Source organism: Sapajus apella, unplaced genomic scaffold (genome assembly GCF_009761245.1).
Source record: "Sapajus apella isolate SASKATOON/1434 unplaced genomic scaffold, GSC_monkey_1.0 scaffold10, whole genome shotgun sequence".
Classification (NCBI taxonomy): Eukaryota; Metazoa; Chordata; class Mammalia; order Primates; family Cebidae; genus Sapajus; species Sapajus apella.
Genome location: NW_022436950.1, coordinates 8,631,162 through 8,638,207, shown reverse-complemented (window position 1 = coordinate 8,638,207; position 7,046 = coordinate 8,631,162).

The window sequence follows — 7,046 nt, the reverse complement described above, 5'->3', positions numbered from 1 at the left end:
CACCTCCTAAATTCAAGAGATTCTCCTGTCTCAGCCACTGGAGTAGCTGAGTACCTGCCACCATGCCCAGCTAAATTTTGTATTTTTAGTAGAGACGGGGTCTCGCCATGTTGGCCAGGCTGGTCTCAGACTACTGACCTCAGAGGATCCACCCACCTCTGCTTCCCAGAGTGCTGTGATTACAGGCTTGAGCCACCAGGCCCAGCCCAGAAACTTTAAAACAGACTAAAATGAAACCAGAAAAAGGAAATAAGACATAAGAGAGATGTGAGTCAAATTTAATGAATTTGAAAGCAATAGATAAATAAATCCAAGTCAATTATTTTTTAAAAGCATTAAAATAGTTAAACCCATGCCAATTTAATGAGACAAATGTAATTAACAAGTTAGTTAAATGCAATTTAGACTATAAAATTAGAATTATTCATATATGAATAGATTTTTAATTTTTTAATTTTATTTTTATTTATTTATTTATTTTTGAGACGGAGCTTCACTCTTATTACCCAGGCTGGAGTGTAATGGCACAATCTAGGCTCACTGCAACCTCCGTCTCCTGGGTTCAGGCAATTCTCCTACCTCAACCTCCTGAGTAGCTGGGATTACAGGCACACGCCACCATGCCCAGCTAATGTTTCGTATTTTTAGTAGAGACGGAGTTTCACCATGTTGACCAGGATGGTCTCGATCTCTTGACCTCGTGATCCACCCGCCTCGGCCTCCCACAGTGCTGGGATTACAGGCGTGAGCCACCGCGCCCAGCTAATTTTTTATTTTTAAAATTAATTTTTGTTTGTTTTACAGACAGGGTCCTGCTCTGTCAGCCAGGCTGGAGTGCAGTGGAGCCATCATAGCACACTGTAGCCTTGACCTCCTGAGCTCAAGCGATCCTCTCGCCTCAGTCTCCTGAGTAGCTAGGACTATAGGCACGTGCTACCACACCCTGACATGAGTAACTTTTAAATCTTATTGAAAAGTATGCAGCCTGGGCAGCATGGCAAAACCCCATCTCTACTTAGCCAGGCATTGTAGCATGCACCTGTAGTCTCAGCTACTTGGGAGGCTGAGGCAGGAGAATTGCTTAACCCCAGGAGGCAGAGGTTGCAGTGAGCCAAGATTGTGCCACTGTACTTCAGCCTGGGTGACGGAGTGAGACTCCGTCTCAAAAAAGAAAAAGAAAAGTATGTTTCAAATTAATAAACAAAAGGAATAGAATCAAAAAGAAAAGAAGCCAGGAGCACACACCAGTACTCCCATTTATTAGGGAGGCTGAGGTAGGAGGCTCTCTTGAGCCCAGGAGTTCAAAGCTGCAGTGAGCTATGACCATCCACGGCACTCCAGCCTGTGCAACAGAGCAAGACCCTGTCCCTAAAAATAAAGAAAACCCATATGCTCCCATTATCCAGGCACAATTGGAAAGAATTATCAATCACCTTCCAGGAATCTCTGGAGACCATTTGGGCAGTAAGTTCTTTCAGGCAGTAAGTTCTTTCAAACTCCCAAGAAACAACTATTTCTAGCCTATGAGCCCATTTTTGCCATGAAAAAAAAAATGACAAGCTCTCCAATTCATTGTATGAAATTAATATAACACTGATCCCAAATTCAGCAAATAGAGCACAGCTAAATTACCCCTGATTCCCACAAACTGCATTGTAGCCAGAAGCCACCTTGCTGTCCTGACCTCATAGCTTCCAGGTATTTGGCTCCTCAATTGTTCCTAAATCCTACTGACAGGGACATGAGGAAGAGAAATTCTAGACAGAAAAGGGCGGGTGCCTGGAAAAGCCCCATCCTCAAGCCGAAAAGCCTGAAACTACAGCCCAAAGTGAGAAACTTACATCCCTGTTTTTCTGCTCAAATGTTGCCTTTTCCTAAACCACCCATGTCTCCGCCCCACCCCCATCCTTGCCTATAAAGACACCAAACTCAGCAGGCAGAGTGAAGCAGCTGAACGAAGGGCTGACTATGGAGGTTGGAGAGAAGTGGCTTGACTAAAGAGGGACAGCTTGATGGCGTCATTTCAGAGAAGAATTAGCCAGGGCTGGGCATGGTGGCTCTTGCCTGTAATCCTTGCGCTTTGGGAAACCGAGGCAGGCAGATCACTTGGGGTCAGGAGTTCAAGACCAGCCTGGCCAACATGGTGAAACCCTGTCTCTACTTAAAATAAAATAAAATAAAATAAATTGGTGTGGTTGTACATGCCTGTTATCCCAGCTACTTGGGAGGTGGAGGCAGGAGAATCGCTTGAACCCTGGAGGCGGAGGTTGCAGTGAGCCAAGATCACACCACTGTGCTCCAGCCTGGGCAAGAGTGAGACTCTGTCTCAAAAAAAAAGTAATAATAATAATCTGCCAAAGCTGGCAGGACTTCAGGGGATGATTACCATCCCCTTAACTCTGCTCCTTTCCTGCTGAGAGCCATTTTTCCTTTTTTTTTTTTTTTTTTGAGACAGAGCAAGACTCTGTCACCCAGGCTGGAATGCAATGGTACCATCTCATCTCACTGCAGCCTCCACCTCTCGGGTTCAAGCGATTCTCCTGCTTCAGCTTCCCAAGTAGCTGGGATTACAGGCACGTGCCACCACGCCCAGCTAATTTTTTGCCTTTTTAGTAGAGACAGGGTTTCACCATGTTAGCCAGGATGGTCTTGATCTCCTAACCTTGTGAATCGCCCACCTCAAGCTATCCAAGTCCTGGGATTACAGGTGTGAGCCACCGCGCCTGGCTGAGCCATTTTCATTGACAATGAAATCCCTCACGTTTACCATCCTTCAGTTCGTTCATGTGACCTCATTTTTCCTGAATGCCGGACAAGAGCTTGGGAGCCACAAGTGTGGATACAAAAGGCTGTCACACTGGCCCTTTCTCCTCACTAGCGGAAGGCAGCCTTGGGCCCACCAAGAGCTGTTAACACTTGAGCCATCTATGGACAGCAGAGCTAAAAGAGCACTCTAACATGCATGCCCTCGGGGGCTTCAGGAGTAGCAGGCACCTGCCTGGACACTGTCGTGAAGGCTGAACAAAGCTCACTCCTGCGCTCGCTCCAGCTCCTGTGCCTGCCCACCTGTGCGCTCCCTTTCACGAGGTGTGGAATGCAGTGGATCTGAGAGAGTGGAGTTTGGTCCCGCCTGCACTGGAACAGCTGGCTTGTTCCAGCGTCCTGCCTTCAGTTCCCGCCTCATTGGCTGGTGTGCTCTTTCCCACGAGGAGTTGAGAGCTGTGGGCTGAGTAAATGAGGCACCGCTGTCGAAAGTCCTGAGAAGGGGTCAAGGAGATCTCCTGCTTCACTACTGATCAGGGGTCTCCCTGTCAGGGGCAGATCCAGCCTTCTCTTCTCAGAATTATCCTGGGTGGTAGTACCCACGGGGTTTTTCTCCTGGGTGGTTATCACCCACGGCTGGGCCTCACCCACTGCCTTCTCATCAGTATCATTGACTCTGCACGCAGGTTACTGTTGCTTGTCCATCACCCTTCTAGGACCACCTGAGTTCACCCTGAGGAGCCCAGGGCATTGCTGACCAGAAGGCTCCCTTACGGCACCTGCTGCATGGTGGTGCTGACTGAGCCAGGTGTCTGCTGGACGGTAGGGGCAGGGAGTACACCAGGGAAAGTCCACCCTGCCCTTTTCGGGGACTGCAGTCATCCCCCAAGCCACCCATCCACCAACACCCATGTTCCAGCTCCCTCACTGGTGCCACTGTACCCACACCTAGCTGAGGTGCGTCTCTGCGTCTCAAGTCCTGCTCTCTCACTGGGGCTTGGATTCTACAGTAGGTTGCTAGGTTGCCTGGGTCCCTGGAGAAATATGGTTCTTTCCATTTTGCCACAAAACTTTTCTTTCTTTCTTTCTTTCTTTTTTTGAGACGGAGTCTGACTCTGTCGCCCAGGCTGGAGTGCAGTGGCATGATCACAGCTCACTGCAGCCTCAACCTCTCAGGCTCAGTCAATCCTCCCACTTCAGCCTCCCAAGTAGTTGGGACTACAGGCACATACCACCACACCCAGCTAATTTTTTTCTTTTTTTTTTTTTTTTTTTGTAGAGATGGGGTTTTGCCATGTTGTCCAGGTTGGTCTCAAACTCCTGGGCTCAAGCAATCCACCCACCTTGGCCTACCAAAGTGCTGGTGAAGCAGGAAATTTCCCTGACCCTTTCGCAGACTAGAACTGGAGTGCAGGTGCTGGAGCTAGCTGGCTGCTTCGGCACCAGCAGGGGCAAGCTCTACTCATTCACACAGGTGAGCAGGTGCAGGAGCCGGGGTGAGTGCTTTTGGGTGCCAGCAGGAGCAAAACTCCACGTGGGCCCTACAGTAGCATCAAGTGACAAGTGCGTGCAACTCCAGAAGCCCCAGAAGAGCATTTGTGTTACAGTGCTTTTTTAACTTCGCCATCCATCGATGGCCCAAGTGTTAAACAGCTCAGTGGGCCCTCTGCCTTTCTGCATGAAGCAGGTGTTCCATACCAGTCAGGGCAGAGGGTCACTGTGATGGCCTTTGGCATCCGCACCCATGGCACCTGAGCTCTTGTTTGGCATCCAGGAAAAATCAGGTTGCACAGACAAATTGAAGGATGGTAAAAGCAGGTTATTTTATTGCTGGTGAAAGTGGCTCTCAGCAGGAAGGGGAGCTGAAAAGTGCAGGTAATCTTTTCAAGTCCAGCCATCACTGGCTGAATTCTCCTCCAAAGTTACGCCATCAAGCTATCCCTCTGAAGTCAAGCTGCTTCTCTCCAACATCCGGCCTTAGTCATCCTGACGTCCAGCTGCTTCGTCTTCTCTGCTGGCTGAGCCTGGGGTCTTTATAGGCACAGGATGGGGGTGGGGTGGAGCCATGGTGGTTTAGGAAAAGGCAACATTTGGGCAGGAAAATGGATATAAGTTCTTGCTTTGGGCCACATTATCAGGCTTTCCGGCTTGAGGGTGAAGCTTCACCAGGGACCCCACCCTTTTCTGTCTAGAATTTCTACTGTCTACTGTCCCTATCACTGGGATTACAGAATTGAGCCACCTCACCCAGGGGAAGCCCAATTTTAAACAGAAATAAATTCTCCATGGAGCTTTGGGGTCTGTGCGAATCTGGAGATATATCTTGAACTCCACATTTAGAATGAATGAAGGAAGGAGGAACCCAGGCAGAAGAGTGAAGTAGGGATTTCCATTTTCTTTTCGCATGGAGGAGGCCTGATTTCCTGGCCCAAAGCCTGCATTAGTTACGCATTGCTACATAACAAATTATTCCCCAACTGAAGAGTTTAAAATGACAATGAATAGCTATAACATTGTTTGTATGGATCAGGGATTTGGGAGCAGATTAACTGGGCCTACTAGATACAAAAATCCTAAATGAAATCTTAGAGAATCCAGCTTAGTAACACAGTAAAAATACATTTCAGGCTGGGCATGGTGGCTCATGCCTGTAATCCTGGCACTTTGGGAGGCTGAGGTGGGTGGAACACATGAGGTCAGGAGTTCGAGACCAGCCTGGCCAACATGGTGAAACCCTGTATCTACTAAAAATACAAAAATTAGCCAGGTGTGGTGGTGCATGCCTGTAGTCCCAGCTACTCAGGAAGCTGAGGCAGGAGAATTGCTTGAACCTGGGAAGCAGAGGTTGCAGTGAGCTGAGATCGCACCACTGCGCTCCAGCCTGGCGGCAGAGAGGCTCCACCTCAAAAAGACAGACAAATAAAAAAAAAAAAGAAGAAGAAAGAAGAAGAGGAGAAAGAGAGAGAAAGAAAAAGGAAGGGAAGAAGGGAGAAAGGGAGGAAAGGAGGGAGGGAGACCAGAGGTGACCAGGGAAGAAGGGAAGGCAGAGAGAAGGAAGGGGCTGTGCAGATGCAGGAGGCTCTTAGTGGGAGTGGTTATGTTTGCTGTCTTGATTGTGGCGATGGTTTTATGGGTGTATACCTGTGTCAATATTTATTGTACGTCATTTCTTAAAGTTTTATTTCAATAAAACTTTAAGAAAATCCCAGAATTTTGGTTAGAATTATGTTAACACCTAAACATTAATTTAGAAAGACTGACAACCTTAAAATGTTCAGTTTTCCTTCCAAGAACACACGTTGTTCACATGTTTTATATCACTAAGAAAAAATTATATCTTTCCTCATTCACCTCTCTCTTTTTTTTTTTTTTCTTTTTTTTTTGAGATGGAGTTTTGCTCTGTCACCTAGGCTGGAGTGGTACGAACCCTGCTCACTGCAACTTCTGCCTCCTGGGTTCAAGCCATACTCCTGCCTCAGTCTCCCGAATAGCTGGGATTATAGGTGTGTGTGCCACCATGCCCAGCTACTTTTTTTTTTTTTTTTGTATATTTAGTAGAAATGGGGTTTCACTATGTTGGCTAGGCTGATCTCAAACTCCCGACCCCAGGTGATCTACCTGCCTTGGCCTCCCAAAGTGCTGAGATTACAGGTGTGAGCCACCACGCCTGGCCATTCACCTCTCTTATGTTTACAATTATTTCACCTGTGAAACCCATGAATTTCTCCCCCAATACTAGATCTTAATTGGATTTTTTGTGTTTTGTTTTTTGCATGTGGGTATCGATTGCCCCAGTACCATCTGTTGAAAGACCATGCTTTTACCAGTGAATCACTTTTGCATCTTTGTCAAAAATCAACTGACATATGTGAGTCTAGTTCTGCTCTTTATTCTTTCCCAGTGATATGTTTTTGTTTTCTTTTGTTTTTTTGTTTTTGAGACAGGGTCTTGTTCTGTAGCCAGGCTGGAGTGCTGTGATGTGATCATAGCTCACTGAAGGCTTGACCTCCAGGGCTCAAGGAATCCTTCCACCTCAGCCTCCTGAGCAGCTGGGACTACAGGCACGTGTGACCACACCCGGCTAGTTTTTTTAAGTTTTTGTAGAGTTGTTGGGGGTGTCACTATGTTGCCTCAGCTCTTAAACACCTGGGCTCAAGTGATCCTCCTGCTGGCTTCCCAAAGTGCTGGGATTACAGGCATGAGCTAGCATGCCCAGCCTTTGTATATATTTACAGTAATACACGTTTTCCTGATAGCTTTTTTTTTTTTTTTTTTTTTTTTTT